Below are 17,793 nucleotides of genomic sequence, written 5' to 3'. Positions count from 1 at the left end.
GTAAGATCAGGTATTGTATGACCTAGCCCAAACATGCAGATGCCTGCTACACTGCAGGATGTTACCTGTCAGTAACTACAGGAAGAGTAACTAAGCACAGGACAATCAAATCTGACTGCACCCCGGTGACTGCATCCAGTTGGTCTTACCTCACTTCAGCACAATTGCTAATTGCTACATCCCAACCAAATCCCTTCCTCCTCACCCTGGCAAAGTTACACAGGACATCTAGTGTGTTAATGATGTTTCTCAGCAGACCTGGTTTTCATCTATGTCAGTGTCAAAACCACCAAAAAAAACCCAAAAAAAAAAAAAAGAAAAAAAGGCAAAATCAAATCCAAAAAGAAACCCAAAGAACCACACCTCTCAATACTGAATCAGCCACTCCATACCAAACCTTTCCTCTGAAGGAAGGGGTAAGGCTGAGGAACCCGCTTAGGCCAGTATCTCTTGTTAAGGTCACCACTCCACAAGCAATAACAATGAAGAGTAATCTCTGTACCCAGGTGCATATACTGATGTGCTTAAAATAATAATAAAAAAAAAAAAAAACCAACATTAAAAACATTAAAAACCAAAAAAGGTTTTTACCTGAAACCTTTTATATTTGCAATACCATGTCCTTGATCTGGATTGTTCGAAACCTAATTTTTCATATCAAAACTAACCATCTCCTCCCAAATATATCAGATGTTGATATACATTTTCGTTAAATTCATGCAATTTTAATGAGGAAGTGATAGGGTTTGTTTTTTTTCAAAGAAGATTAAGTAATTCTCGCTGACTTCTTTGCCTTGCAACCTTTCAACAACACACAAGAGAAGAGTTGTCTTTGCACTGACACCTGCAGTGACTCCCTCTAAGCACATATGCATGCAGGCAGTGTCAAAACATGCTTCCTAAAGTGATGCCTGAGAGAAGTTTTTGGCCAGAAGACATCCATATAGGAGTTGCAACATGAAAACTTGCAGAGGGGAGCAGATACGTGCTCCCCTGCTCAACCGCCCCAGCTGTCACAACAGGGCATGTGGAGCAACCGGGCAACAAGATCTCACCTATGCTATGTCAGCACTGCATTTAATAAGCTGTTTTCCATTTATGCAAGTTCGTATTTTAGCCTTTCTAAACCTTCTTTCATATTCTCCTCACTGCTTAGAGAAAAATCCACAGGAACAACCCTTCCTGCCTGCTCTTTCTCCTTCTGTTCCTGAGTTTGCTCCTGCAGCTCTGCCATCCTTCAGGTATCTGGGCAGAAGCATCAGCTGGGGCCAGAGCCCTCGACCTGCAGCAGGGCTATCCTGCACACTGATATTGCATCATATGCCCAACGAGGCTTTTTAATCATCCTGATGATGACAGCTTCCCTTAGGGTAACTTCCACGGGCTGCCTCAGTCCTCTCTGACTGAGCATAAATCACAGCTGACTTGGAAAGAGTACCAAGCTCCTTCAAGGTCCTGAAAAACACAGCCAGTGGGGAGCTGTAAAGGATGAAGACACTTTATAGATCTGAAAACTACATCTGAGCATCAAATGCTAAATCTAGTGCTCAGGGGCACTGTGGATCTCTGACACTTCCAGGAGGACACCGAATGCATAAACTTGTGGATGGATTACACACATTAATTACATTGACACATAAACACAGCGGTTTCATGCAGCAGACAAACTGTTTCTGCTGCCATTTAATATAAACTACCTGCTCTTACACCCTAGTTAGGAACACTTCAAAAAGAAGCACTGATAGCAAAGCATTTATTTGAGCTCTAAAATTAGGCAATAGTGAATCATTGTCTCTGAAACTAAACCCCACATTGTACAGACTGACCCACATGATCAAATCTTTGCAGTCAGTTCAACAGACTTCCAAGTGGCCACCAGCATCTGCCTGCAGGGATCAGCTTGCCAGACCAAGGAGGAGTGTTAAATTACAAGCTTTGTAATCGTGGCAAGCATGTTGATTAAATAAGTAAATAAATAAAGTTCCATTTTATTCACGGCAGCATGGAAGCCCCATGCAAAAACTTCAAAACCTCATTTCATTCTGAGCTCACTCTAATATTAGTTAAAAAAATATCAAATCATCAGCATCTTTTAATGTTTAACCAAACAGCTACCCTCGTCCATGGTTAAACTCTGCCACATTGGAAAAGAACCAGAGATTAATTTAATTGCATGAATTTGGCTTTTAACCTAGACAATAAAATTTACTAGTATAAAAGCTTAAATCCCAACTGGCGATGTAAGGATGCCTTAGGGTACACTCTGCTTCTTGCCAACACCACATATCCACCCTTAAAGTTTTAAAATAAATCTCTGACTTTTGTTTCCACATGTATAGGCATATACTATGTTTATACTAAAAAAATCAACACTGACTTGCAATGGTTAATAATATGATGCTTGATAATATATAAACTCAAAGCTATAGCATACTACAGACAACCTTCTGCAAAACTGAAGGAGGAGAAGGAATTAAAATCTGCTCTTTAGCAAGACAGAAAGCTACAAAGAAGCAGAAATACTGAATGACAACAGGATTTTGAAGTCACTCTATTGAACTGCATTGTAATCTTTGGCATTAAGTTCATCATACTCTTACTATTATTCAAGCAAGCACCTTTTTTAACAATACATAGCTAGGTGTCTTCTGTCATACTTGAGGAACTACAGGAAACAATCTTTGTTTCTACAGCCATCATCATGACAATATTGCCTTTATTTTCCCACTAACAGGCAAGGCATGTACCATTTTCTGTTAACAGCTGACCTGTTGTTTAAACAAATACATTCAGAGCACGCAGGTCTGTGTCCTATATAAACAGAGAACCAAATCAGCCCGGCCTACATCCCTGAACTCTCCATATAGTGGGTGGAGATGGCAAAGAGTTTAGGAGAATCCAGACCACAGTGTCACAATGGAGGCAGGAGGACAGAACCATATCATGTTGCACTGCCACAAACACAAAATGTTCCACATCATTATGTGCAGCCAAGGAGGCACTTTTACCTACTGAGCTGCAGGTAATTCTGTCTGCTTGACTTTAAACACCATCAACAACACACACAAAACCAACAGTTCCTTTTTTTTTTTTTTTTTAAATCCTGGTCAGGTAACACCAAGAACTTTTTTTTTTCTTTATTTGGGTTTTTCTTTGTGCATGTGTGTGTATATGCCCATGCCTAGGCAATGCCAAACTTAGGGTAACTGAGTCATACCATCACCCTCTGGGGCCAGGCTGGGCCACCATTGCTAACACTGGCAAACTCCTACTCACAAGAAAGTGCCTCTCAAGTCAGTGAGGCTCCTCAGATGAGTAAGAAGTGCTCACTGATGTCAGTGAAGATTACCCAGGGAGGGCTTTGAAGTTGCTATTTTGTAGTGGGGGTGTGTGTGTGTGCACATGCACAGGAGCAGACATGACTCCCTAAAAGCCATGAATTCATCATCAACCTACAAGGAAGTATGGCTTGCAGTCAGAAAGTGAGATAATGACCCTATGCCATGACCTCAAGGTAGAAATAAACTGGGCGTAGGCAGTACCTACCGATACCAGGATTAACATGACTCAGGGAATACAGGGCTGAAATAAAGTATTCAAGAGGCACAAAACAGATGCCATAAGCACATCTCCTTCTGCCAGCCCAGTTCCCTGTCATCCTGCTCTTTCTATGCCACAGTGCATATTCAGCACACCTAATACCAAGCTCTAGTCTAACGTATGCTGATGTGAATTTAAACTAACATGACCAAAGTAACTGGACAAACACCAAAATGCACAGTAACTGAGCAAGGTTTAGCCTCTGGTGTCAAATTGATGGAATGTCCTAAAGTGATGGAATATGTATCATTTTCTGACCACTGTCTAGAAGAAATTACAATGCCATTTACACGTGCAGGGGATGTGGCACCACTTCACTTCCAGCTGCTCTGCTCAGGAAATACATAAAAGTAAGCTTCCTATCTGTGCACATTTACTATGCCACACAGCTCTTACTAACAGGCTAAATTACCAAAACCAGAAAGTTGCTGCTGCTGCTGCTTGCAAAAGGAAAGTATCTTTGCAATGAAAGAGAATTCCATACTTAATACTCTTCCTCAGGGAAAAGAGCTGTACACACATGAGTATAATATTTTTCATGTAGCTAACAGGGTAATTTCTGGAATAACCCAGGGACACTGGCATTGACCACATTTCTAGGCATCTATGGTGTGATACAGAACTAGAGCCCCATGGTGCAGTTCTCCTGCAAGCCTGTGGCAGTACCAGTTTCTGCACAGAAGCCAGATGAGTCTGGAGGAGAGCAGAGGACATTTCTACCCCATCACCACACAGGCAGCCTTCAGTACCAGGAAAACTGTGGCCAAATTTTTGCCCTGCATTATGCATACACATTCAAATGCCACATGAGGATCAAGCACCAAAGTTGGCTTCCCCCCACTATAGTAAAATGCACAGTAAATTCAATTCTAATAACTTATTATTGTGAAGAGGACTGTGATAATTAACAGACATTTATTAGCATTTAATTTGACAGCAGATATGCTTTGGAGAACTTTAATGACCCCTTAATGGATCCATACAACCACATGTACACAGAGGAGATACAATCAAGTCCTGGAACTTATTCTTACTGTGTGTTTGTACACATCCCAGAACAGCAGCAACAGATCATCATTGCTACTGGGTGCCACCATATGACAACAGCTTATAATTATACTCTCTTGATAAATCATCATCTTCTGTAAGCCTAAACCGCTGACTCTGTGTCAGATGAAAACAGATGCCTGCTGTGTTCCCACGCACCTTTACCTGACCATCATGTTGTGGTTTGATGTAGAGGATGATTGTTACCATAAGGAACTGATCAGAGCTACAGAAGCCTGGAAAAGGGAACTGCTGCAAGTCCTCATTTTATCTCCTTTATTATGCTAAAAACATAAAGCTACTACCTCTTTTTAAGAGAGCAGAAACATTATACCCAGCACATTCTTTGCAAAAGTCATCAGAGTTAAGGCTGTAGCAGTAAAAGTCACGTCTAGAAAATGTGTTTTCAGGACAGATTCATGACAGTATTCACAGAAAAGACAGAGGATGAACAACAGACTTCCCAAGTGCTTTTTCTTTTCATGGTTGTTTCTGCTGACATGCATCTTTCACAAACCCAGCTAGTCCTAACAAATTCTATTCATTAACAGCAATTTCTTTTTTAAGGAAATTTGCTACCAGTGCTAAAAATTAATCAGTCTTAGGTGGCTGTTAGCGCTGTGCCTGACACCCTCCCAACCCTTCCATGCCAACAGCCTGGTTTCTCAGCATACCTCAATCCTTCTCACGGGCCCCTTGCAACACCTGGATCACTCCTGTTTTCATTCTGAACACAAACCTGCCCCACTTCATATTCCTCCTCCAAAAACTCTCATGCTCAGCATGCCACATCCACCCACTCATCCCAAGTCTCTGCCACCTTCAAGTTTTGAGTGCTGACACCAGCTCAAGTTCAGAAGTGCGTAACAGCCAGGAAAAAGGGACTGCAGAGCAAAGTATGCCTGGGGGACAAGAGACAGGAAAGGAGCCTACAATAATTGGTGATTTGTGCAGTAGAACCAAGTCCCCCGTTCAAGAAACTACATAGAAGAAAAATTCAGTTACCTCACACACATGCAAACACGTGCTCAGCCAACCTCCTCTTCTTCTGTTTAACATCTCCTCTCTGTAACCACCAGCACTCTAATTTCTCCCAGGGCTCCTTGTGATGAAACAGGACTGCCCAAGCTAGGCACCAGACAGAACACCAGGCATCTCCCACATCCTGCTTCTACACAGTTCTGCACGCACTCCATCTCATTCTGGTGCTGCTGCAGGATGGCAGAGACCACCCAGCAGAGCAGTGCCACGGGAAACAAAACAAATCTCAGTCAGACCCCGTTAACGCATCCCAGACAGCAACATCCAGCAACACCGTACAGGGACATGATGACCAGGGGAGTTCCAGCCACCACCTCAACTTCACCATTCATGAAGAAAAGCACCACCAAAGGGCAATGATTCTTTTACTACCTTAACGCAGGTAACTACAGATTCCTGCCACGGTGATTTCTGATGAAAGACAGACAATCACCTACAGAAACTCAATGTTCCTAGGTACGGGGAGAAGTGGTTCTCCACCTTCAACAGTCTTCCTGGACACCCACAGCTCCTCCAAACACCCATGTCCTCCTCCTTTTTTCTGTATGATCTTGTTACAGTCTTTTTTCCTTTAAGGCTGTGTTCAGCTCAACACACCCTATTTTCCTCTCCTCCAGCTTTTGCTGTGCCTGCTGCTGCACCAGCTCTTTATCACTTCTGAGCAAAGAGACCGACACTGATGCCAGACGTGAAACGGCTGAGAGATCTTTACAAGTGAACCAGCTCACACTGGCATAGCTCCGCTAATGCCCAACACAAGGTGTAATTACTTCACTTGTGGGTGGAATTACACAAGGAGTAATTCTGGTTGCCTGGTCTTCAATAAACTTCACAGAGCTGCTGTAAAATTCCAGAAGAATTGAGTTATGATCGGCAAAATCCATTAGACCCTAACAGCATGGGAGGAAAACAGGGAGGACTGTATGAAAAGCATTTTTATTATTCATCTGCAAAATTATTTTCCTACATTCACATACTGCTATACCTACATAAATATTTTCTTTTTAAAATAAGATTCAAGTTCAAAACTTCATTTTGCATATTAGAATGAGAACCTGAGACTTTAGCCCTTCAAAGACTGTTATCTTCTTCAAAGTGTAAAATACAACAAATAAAGCAGAATAAACTGTGTGGTTAAGAAAACAAAAATCTGTCTCATGTCTAGCATCTTCTTAGCTGACAGACTCTCAACTCTCATCATCTTGTCCTTTTTCTTACATGTTGAAGAGAGTTTAGTTTAAGAGAGTGTTCTTCTTCCATGAGGATCACAGATGACAGACTGTACCAAGTGATGAGGTTTTTTTTTTCCCTGCTCAGAGGAAGGACCAACTCAGAGGGCAGCATTCCCAATCCCACTGAGCCAGCAGGACAGCTTTAGGCTCCCTACACACTCCAGAGTAACCTGCACCGGTGTGCTAACTGAACTGCAGGAGAAAATACTTAAGCCAAAATTCAGACAAATTTCTTGACCATGTCACTGCTCTGGGCTGCTCATCCGTCATCAAGTCTATTATGCTCTCTCTCCCATCCTCTAGGAGCACAAAATTCACAGGAAAGCTACATTAGGCAGGTAACTACCTGTCTTCCTCTCCAGTCTGTTGTTACAAGTCTTGATCCTTGGATATCAGTCTTAGAACCTGCAGGAAGCTTGTACAAGCTTTCTGCAAGGACAGAAGAAAACCTAGTTTTTAGAAGGGTAAGGAATTAGCTTGATGTCTTACATCTCAAGGTCCCCATTTCCTTCCCTTCTGCCAGCCTGCCAGATCAGCCAGTCCCCAGAGGATTCTTTTTAAACTTGCATCTTCCACTCCTCTAACCAAGTCAGCATTTCTCTTCTTGAACTTCTTGTTCTCTCCCTTATCTTCTGTCACAGCCAAGCACACAAAAACAATTACAGCTCTCTCCAACTATCTTGTGCAGTGCTTCACATCCACCTAAAAAGTTTCAGAAATGTTCACCTGCTATTTCATTGCATTTGACTTAGCAAGTATTGAAAAGCCAAATAAATGTAGTGACATTTATTAATGTTATCTCAAACTGTACATCAGGACAAGGTAGCAAAGAGCACTGAATTCACAGCATCTCCTGAAATAGAAGATAAGAGTAATATCTAAAGGGTTCCATCATGGGTGCCATCTTTTTACCCTTCAGAGAGGATGCCCTGGTTTGCAACTCTATCCCTAGCTGAGAGGTGTATGTGTGATCTGCAATAAACAGGTGGCAGTTAAAGGATTTTGTTCTACACAGGTATACAGCTTGTCTGCAGGTTAGAACAGGACACACAAAAGCCATCAGTCTATTGCATAGACTGCACATCATAAATATTGTTGCAAGTAAGAAAAGCTCTGGGTTCTGCACTGAAAGAGGGAACAGAACAGTAGGCACTTCAGCAGGAGGCATTTAAAATTTTCTTAGTGGCCTGCAGATTACTGTTTTCTACCATTTTGTGAACTTCTAACAATCAAAACCACCCCTTTGCAATACCCAGCCTCCTTAGACATCTACTTCAGAATATAAAAATCCGAGGGAAAAGGCTGCCCACAATCTAGAAACCACTTCTGAGCTCCAGACACCCTCCTTCTAAGTGTCTGAAGCAAAATATTAGCAATATTCTGTTTGAAGCAAAATATTAGCAATCCTCGCCTTTTGCACTGCTTACTTTTGTGATGGCAACCTATAATCCCTAATCAACCTAGAAAATAAATGACCGATAAACCAATCTGCTTGTAACCCCATTAACAGATTCTGGCTTCAGTATCAACAGGGTAATTTGCTGAGACTATTTTTAATCCCAACTGCTAAACCATTAATCCCACAATTTCTACATAGTATTTCCACCGCCCCTCAAATTTACTCAAGGTTACCGAAAATTCTGCAACTCATTAAAAAGCAGATAAATAAATAAATAAATAAATAAATAAATAAATAAATAAATAAATAACATTTGCAAATACACACCTCCTGGCACGGGAGAACTGACAGACTCCGATTACTCGGTTGATCCCGTTAAAGCCATTACTTTCTAATTGGAAAGAGTCATTCAGAAGCAAAGCTGTGTGTCTGGCATGTCACTTGACACCTGGTATGTACCGCTCATGATAAGATGAACTCTCCAATATGCTTGCCACAATGAAAAGGAGTGGGTTCTTTCATCATACCACTGATAGTCAACTCTCTACTAAAATCTGTTCTAATTAAATGGGACCAAGTTTATCAACATAAATTGCCATGTTTTCTCAAACTGGCATTAAAATATTCCCCAACTATCATTATTAATGTCAATATAAATTATGCATTGAGGATCACAGCATTCATTACTGAGGTAAAATTTATCTGCAGGGAACGAAAAAAGAGACAAACAGAGCAAATCGAATTTAAGGAAGTATTTATAGATTTCATACAGCTTTTCTCTTTAGTGATGAAAACACTCCTTTAAAAAAGGTCTTAAAATAAGGATTCACAGAGCCATCACAAACAGTACCAAGAAAGCATTGTGTTAATCAGTTAAAGGTACAGTTATACACAGGATGTTGCAAAGGGACTGATGTGATAATACACGAGACTGGTATTTTATCCAAGGATGTATCAACGTGCTAACACAACAATCTGGAAGACAGACCCTTGGTTTCACGTAAGCAGCTACACAGGAGGAAAAGCTGTATTTAGTGTTGGAAGGGTGGTGTTTAATGCTCCTTTCAACTTCTATAAATTACAATGTCAGCCATTCCTAATTGGTATACATTAGTATTGAAACACCACGTTGAAATTAGAAGCTTAGCAGTTTTTCGGTACACTTACAGACTCTTCACACAAACACATGAATAACCTTGCTGAAATATTTCTGAGTCCCAAGGTTAAAAGAAATTACTTTAAGAGACAGATGGTGAGCAACTGGTACCTCAGTGAGGAGTGCCACCGACTTCTGGAAGTTCTCACGCAACACACCACATGGGGCTAACTCCTATTTACTGCACACTTCGGGACTTTGCAGGAGAGCCTCAGCTCCTGAAACTTCCAAGATGCGCATAGACAGCATGGGACAGGGGAAAGAAAGCCTAAAAATACAACTCCCAGGGAAATCCAAATCCAAAGGGAAAATAAGATACCTTATTTCCCTAATTGCATAGTTTAAGTCAGTCCTTAAGTTGCCCGATTCATAGTTTTATCATACTTGTGGCTGCCAATACTGCTACCAGCTCACCAAGGCAGGTGCCTCACAGTCTACCACAAAGGAAGCCAGAATGCATCCATTAAAATAGACAACTAATCAACCCCTGTGTAAAGTCTGGTGGACGAGGGGGGGTGAGAGAAAGACTTTGCAAGCACATACTCAACCATCAAAACAGGAGCTCTAGTTTCAGCCAGCAGAGACTGTAACACCTCGCCCCGCAATCCTTTACAACACACCGTGTCACTGGCTATTGTTCATAACTCTTCCCGCAAACCATTTCAACATTCGGAGAACGACTATTTCTTAAGGAAATTATTTCAGAAGGGAAAAATATTGCTTACTCATGAACCTGGTATCATTTTAGCAATGAGGCAAAACAGCTACAGACAATTACATTGCACAATCATAAATGCATCTTTTATTGTACTAGATTTCAGAAAAAGAACATTCTGAAACACTGAAATAAATCAGAGAATAAATGTGACTTGTTGTCAGCTAATACAATATGGGTTAAACGCTACCATATGGTGAGTGCACACACGTTACCCTTTCAAAAACAAAGAACATGGCTAATTTCATTCCCAAATCTATTTTTAAATAAGTAAACGTGACCATTTTAAAATTAGGCTACAGTTGTGTCTAGAACACCTCAATTTCCACCACCTTCTCTCCCTCTTTCTTTACTGAAACTAATACCATTTCTCTGCTCACCATGTTCTTAAAAAAGACAAGGAAAAATCACTATTCACTCAGCTTTATCCCCATAATAAGCCAACACAAGCATTTCTATGCAGTGTAAAAATAGTGACGAGCCAACTCACCATTCTTCCTTTATTATACCTGCCGGGAAAGCAAAGCATATGTGCGTGTGTGTGTGTGTGCAGTACATTAAAACTCACTGACACACAATCCGGTTTTCAGCAAGCTCTCACAACAGGACCTGCCCGACAGACAGAGCTCTCGTTTTCTCTGCACCCCCCAGCATGTAATGAGACATACAGTTGCAGTAAACTCCCAGCCAAAAAGGAAAAAAAAAAAAAAAAAAGAAAGAACCAAAGGAAACACATATGAAATACACACAGGGGAGCTGAAGTGGATGCTGTTGGTTTGAAAATTGTCTGTCTAGCTGCTGTGCTATTTGTTTTTATCATTACACTATAAATGAAACATGTAAGGAGTCTAAAAATAACTACAAATTGTAATTACATACACTTTGTAGTTTTTATTTTACTTTGAAAAGAAGATTAAAAGCTAGATAATTTTAGAAACTGGCCTTATAGATTTAGGGAGCCACAAAATTCTTCTACTTTGCAATTTGAAGTACACTGCTGGAAAGCATTTCCTTTGGGACATAAATACGACAGCCCCAACATGGAGAAGCAAGCTCCCAACACCACACAGTGAGATGGCAAGAAAGAAAAGGGAGAAGAACAGACAAAGGAAAAAGTAATTTCTTAGAGATCCTAAGAGTGCCCTGATTACGGATGTAATACTATAAGCTTTAATTAGGTGCTAAGTGCTGTGTGCTAAATTCATCCCCACATCCAGTGCTGTAAATTCAGAGCCACCCTACTAAAGTTACCTTGGGTTTACCACAACAGTACAACAGTAATGCCAGGCCTACAGCTTCTGCAACAGTCCATAATGAAATGTGGATTTTGTTGAACAAGCGTTAAGCAACACAATATCCTGCTGATAAAAATTTAATTATTTTCCATAAGTAATCACTAAAATGAAAGATTAGCAAAAGTGAATTTTAAGTAGTCCTCAGAAGGTAAGCAGTCTTGAATCCACAGAAAAGAGCCTCTGTTCTTCCATGACTTGAAACAGTTTATAGACCAGTGTCCAGCAGCCTCTGTCCCAGCATCTCTGCCATGGACACCATGTGCAGCGGTAGCTCACAACTTGGGGGTGGTAAATAAACAACTTATCTTACAGCAGATGTGTGCTACTCCTATGAGACCTGCTAGAACTTATTAGGCAATAAACAGTTTGGTAGCAACTTGAGAGATGCAAGTTCTGTCCATCCGCGCACGAATTTGATCTCGGAACACACGCTTAATGCCCCACGTTCCTTTGCACAAGTACTGCTGCAGTTTCAGGAAAGCAAGGAGAAACTGCTAACACCAAGTGTGTAACAACAGTGATGGGCCTCTGCAGATAACCAAGATGTAAACAACATCAAAAAATGAACAACCAGCGTTGAGTAATCATCACCCCAAAAAAAAAGAGAGCTCACTGGCTTCAAATGGCAAAGCAGGTTCAGCAGATTAAGAGACTAAACATTTGCTGACTAACAGTTAGGTAATGAAAGTAAACATTTGTAATGAAGTCATCATCCTAATGAAAGCCTAAGTGGCAGCATTTAACTACCTGGACCATAATCGACTCCCAAGTTTTAACGTGGGCTCACTAACATAATATTTACTAGAATGGTTCCTGCTGGAAAAGGCGAGGAAGTTCCACTTACTTTTAACATAGAAGTGACAACCAGGAAATATTGCTATCTGGTAAGTCATTCTAACTCCCAAGTACTCTACAGTTTCTGTGCAGTTACAGTGGGTAACTGAAAAACAGAATTTTGCCTTCAGTGTCTGAGTCAGAACAGCTTTATACTAGCACTGAAGTGTATAAATATTTGCAGCATGTAAGATGTCTGCTTTGAAAAAGCAACATTGCACCAAGTTTCAAATATTTATATTGCAGATATCTAATCAAATAAATGTGACTTTTTTTTTTTTTTTGGCCAGGCTTTGATTAGGTATCTGGATTAAGCTTATGGCTTGAGGAAAAAAAAAAAAAAGACCGTAACAAGTTTAAGTTGATTAACTGCCAATATAATTAAGGATTTCAGATATGTATATAGAAACTGGAAGTCCACCCAGAATCACCCTCATGCAAATCCCAGTAGTCAATGGGAGTGGAAAGGGCACTTATTATGGGTCAGCAGTGGATTCACAAGCAACAAGTCAATTTTTAGGATGGTTGTACATGGCCTAATCCAACTAAAGAACACCACATGGTTGTGAAAAACAGCAGTACGTCCATTTCTCCTTTCCGTGCAGAAATCCAATGCCCATTCAGTCTTAAAAGGTATGTATCTACAAATTCATACTTGTGTCTCAAAAACTTAAACAGGCACTTTTCTTGTGAAATTTGCAAGCTTGGACAAGTTGCTTCCTGCAATATGCAATCACTTTGCATTTCAGCTTTCTATTTTGATGACTTTATGAAACAGCATAGTCAAACCCAGATTTCCAGTTTAAGCACACATATGCAGACTTCATCACTGGTCTCAAAGAAAGCTTTTGCACTGGATCATTCTGCATATTGCATGTAATCCCAAAGAAGTCCTGCAGGCTCTTGGCACAAATTGAAGTCTTCGCAGACGTTAGGCCTTTCAAAAGTGACAGGTTTTGGATCTTACTAAATGTAAGTACCTTTCATTAGATGGGACCTCAGAATAGAACTCATCAGACCTCAATCACAGAGAACTACAGACAGGTAACTATAGATAATTACAAATATAGATAACTATAGTCCGATAATATTGATCGGTAATTATAACTATATATATATATAAGACAATAGTTAGAGGTAATTAAAGGTAAGGTGTTGAAGACACCTGTAAACAAGGACCTCAGCAAAAAAATCCACATAAACAGACTGCCCAGAGTTCTCAAAAGTTGGTAAGTACACCACTTCTATGAGGATACTCTTCCCCTCTGGTGTAAGCACCCACAGCAGGACGAATTTGAAAAGTTATGCATTTTTCAGTCAACTAAAGCCAACAGCCCAGCTTCTGAAGGTAATCTGTAAAATGTTAAGACAGAAGCATCCACCTTTGCTAAAATGATGATCAATTCAACAGGCAGAGATTCAGAAGAACGGCACAATCATTTCCAACCCCTTCAATGAACGCTTCTGTACTGATAATTGCTATTATTAAATCTTGGTGACAGCATGATACTATGACCAATTATAAAATCATACAATGAACCTATTTTTTAAAGTAAATACATTAGTCACTGCCACAGGAAAAGTTTAATCTACAAAATGTTGCTGCATTCTAGGCAGATAGAGTTATTGGGGCCACTTGCAAGTAACAGTAGGTAGATTTCACCCTAGTGACGTAGACTCTCTTCTATGAGGCACACAGAAAGAGTCGTTCACATTCATGGAGGGACTAATACACAGTTTGTCTGGTACAGGACTTTAGAAGGTTGTGCTAAGCTTAGATAGGTGCTGTGCTAACAAAGACCACCCCTCTCTTTAAACATATTTTAGATCACTCCTTAGGACAATGTTATTTTCACTGATGCTTTATTTTTTCTCTCTTTTCTTAAAGCGTTATCTTTGCATATTAATCTAACAGTTTAGAGGGACGGCTATAATGCCCTATTGTTCACACAGACTGCACAGTACTTATCACTAACTAGATGTCACTTCAACACCACTCAGCTTTATAGGAACTAAAGGCTTGAAAACAAACCCCAGGCAAGAATTTCTAGAGATAGCTAAAAACTACTTTACACCAGGAGCTAGTAAAGGTGTGCTTGTGCCAGTAACACAGAGCCCCACACAAATGACTTTATTATACAGAGTTCACTCAAGATGGCAATGGCAGCTGCTCTTGTGAAACTGAAGATGTCTCCTGGAATATCTGCACCTTGATACTAACTACACCCCAGGTGCTCCTATGCAACTTCAGCTTCCAGTTTCAGCAGGGGAGAGCTCCAAAAACCACTGTGCCCACCCTGGTGGGACAAAGCTGGGGTGCACAGAGTAGCAGATGACCAGGCTGAGATGGTGGGTTTGCTGTGACAGAAGTGAAAGACACTTTGGCAGAGAAACAAAGCAACAACATTCACCGACATACAACTCCTCCGGCCAGCTGCCACGGACAAAACTACTGGAGCAAAACTACCAACATACTCCCCACCGAGATGAAACTTTTGCTCTCATCACCAACGCCCCTCCCTGGCACGGCTCCCCCGTAAAACAAACAACACCTCTGTTATTTTCGGCCACTGGCAGTAGCCAGCCCGGGGGTAAGCACATGGGGGCCTCACTAGAGAAGCTCAAGCTGCACTACTTCCCCACACCTGCCCACAGGACACTGCCACAAACACGCGGACATGAACGCACACACACACCCACCTGCGTCAATGAAGCATTCCCTCACCCCGAAGCCCCGTGAGCCTCATTCTGTCTTCCATACACATCCCCAGCAGCACCTACAGGCACACACATCTGGCTCCCATGCAGCAATGCAACAAACCCCATCCCTGCCCTGCATGTGTGCGTACACACTCCTATCCACCTGCCGCAACGCCCCTCCAGGCTCTGCACACCTGCCTGGCATGCAGCACCCAGCTTCCCAGCATGTACACCTACACACTCCCCCAGCCCCATCCACACATCCCTCAGAGGGCTCAGGGCGGGCAGCTGAAGGTGCCCTGCCACACGGTCAGCATCCTGCTGCTTGGTCCGGGACACACAGGGCCTTAAAAGACCATTGGGAAGCAGTAGTCAAAACTCAGGACACACAGCGCCATCGCACAAAATAAAACTCTCAGCTATCATCCCACCGATGCACAATGCCCAGGGATGGGGGCACAAGGGAAATCTGACAGAAGATTTTGAAAAAGACTCCCCCTCCCAAATCAAAATCAACCCATGTTATGCCACTCAGTTTTTGCTTAAAATCACGTTTTGGAGGGGGGGGGGAATGTTGGTGGGGGGAGAAGCCGACGAAATACACGGTTGCCAAGTCGAGTTAATGAAAAACCCTTTGGCTGTTAACTCATTTAGTGCAGCAAGCATGAAATAAAGTCCGTGGCATGGGGCCAAAGCGCAGCGGCCCTTTGCCGGGCGGGCTTCTGGGACCTCTCCCCGGCCGCCGAGGAGCCGGCCCTGAGCACGGCGCCCAGCCACCAGTTCTGGGGAGACACTCTCCAGAAACCGCTGAATCCGCCTCAAAATAATACAAATATTAAAACAAACCCCACAAAAAAATCAAAATATCGATGGCCCCGCCATGCCCGACGAGCTTTTTCATAAAGGCACTTTTACACCCACTTCCAAAAAAAAAAGCCGGGTCCCAGCGCTGCGGGGGGAACGGGGAGGGACAGCAGGAACGAGGCCGGGCCGGGGGGGTACTCAGGGCAGGGCAGAGCAGGGCAGGGCAGGGCAGCGGGAAGGCGGCGACACGGCGGTTCCCCGTCCCACCTCGCCGCGCCCCGACACCCCGGGGTCGAGCGGAGCGGGGCTGGGCCGGGCCGGGCCGGGCGGTGCCGCGGGGCGGGCCCGCGGGATAGGGCCGCCCCGGCGAGGCGGGGCCGCCGGCGGGCGGGGGCTCGGCTCGGCGTCCGTCCGGCTCCATTCCCCAACCCCCCCTTAGCGCGGCACCCCCGTGTCCCTCCCCGCCGAGGAAACTTCTACGTTCGCTGGGAGAGTTCGGCTCCTCAGCCAGGGGAGACGCTGGGTGCGAGCGGGGAGCGCCCGGCGATGGGGAGCGAGGGGAGGAGGAAGAGAAGGAGGCGGCGAGAGAGTTGCGCCTCTCCCCAAAAAGGGACTTTGACCCTGCACCGCTCTCCGGTGGACCGCGAATTACAGATTTTTGTCACAGGTCGGATTCTAACGCACGTCGACACAGCGTCTAATTTATGAACTCATCAGCCTAATTTCATTATTTAATCATGCGCCCAGCAATCGTGTTTCCTTAAGAAAGGACTGACCTATTTTTGGCTGGAGATAAACGATCATGTTAACAGATGTTAATCTTGTAATCTGTTTTTCCTGTAAGCACTTCGCATACCCGCGTTTCAGACATTAAAAAAAAAAAAAAAAAAATCTTGCCCAAACGACTTGACGTCACGATTCAGTTCTTGTTAAAAAAAAAATCTCGCAGTGGTTTCAAAGACATTAAATCTTTTTCACTTTATAAATGCTGATTTGTTCTGCCTCAACTCCCACAGGCTTTTATTTGCATTTCAAATTCCACAGGTTACACCAGTCGCCTTTTCAGAAAATGTACACCCAACAATAAGGCAGCAAATGCGGGGGGGGGGAGGGGGGGAGGGGAACCCTGCATCTGGATTAAATAAAGAACAGAATTAATGTTTCGAAAATAGTCCGAGCAAAATGATATTTGCACGTCCAGTGCCCGAGCGCCTCCGTATCTATAGGGGTAATGTAAAGGATAAGCTGTGGGCACACACAATGCGCATTCCCCAGAAGATCCCTGTCTGCTGATGGGAGCTTATTAACGCTCCTAATAAATGGTGCTGACTCCAAACCGACACTTTTCGGCTTAAAACACAGGGTTTGTCTCCAGCAGTTAATTGCAGAGGTTAGCTGGTTTGAGGGAAAAAACAACGGCCGGCTGTCATGCTCCACACGCCTCCCCACACGTACTGCCAGTTTTAGCACCCCACCTTCTTCCCTCATAGCAAAGTTTACCCATCCAAACTTTCCTCAACTTGCCCAAGTGCTTAATTCGCATTAGGATCGCGACTCGGCGCTATGCTAATGATCACCGAAGATAGTAATGGGGGGAGGGAGGGAGGGACGAGGAGGAGGAAAGCTTTTATAGCACAAAATGTCTGGAACTGCATTATTTCTATTCTTCTTTTCTCTCCTTCCCTTCCTCTCCATCTCTCTCCCCTTCCTTCCCTCCTCTCGACCCCCCCACTTCTTTTTTTTTTTTTTAACATGTATGTTAAACTCCCTGCTTCCCTCCCCCACCCCGCCCGCATCAAACGGGCTATTTTTCCTCTTCTGGAAATAATCGCTACGGAGACATTGTCCTCCGAGTCCTCCTCGCTGTCTATATGTGAATAATTGTTTTCTCTGCCCGCCCACCCCCAACTTCCTTTGATAAACTGTGTACTTCTCTAACGGGGATCACGCAGCGACCGACTCGCCACGGA

General features: G+C 43.0%; 1 protein-coding gene across 2 annotated transcripts in view; it reads right to left on the bottom strand.

Annotated features, from left to right (window-relative positions):
- Positions 1–17,793, bottom strand: part of ZNF516 (zinc finger protein 516) — a 101,099-nt gene that overhangs the window by 82,661 nt on the left and 645 nt on the right. The window lies entirely within an intron of this gene.

This window comes from Serinus canaria, chromosome 2 (assembly GCF_022539315.1).
Source record: "Serinus canaria isolate serCan28SL12 chromosome 2, serCan2020, whole genome shotgun sequence".
NCBI lineage: Eukaryota > Metazoa > Chordata > Aves > Passeriformes > Fringillidae > Serinus > Serinus canaria.
This window is presented reverse-complemented; position numbering and strand designations above follow the sequence as displayed.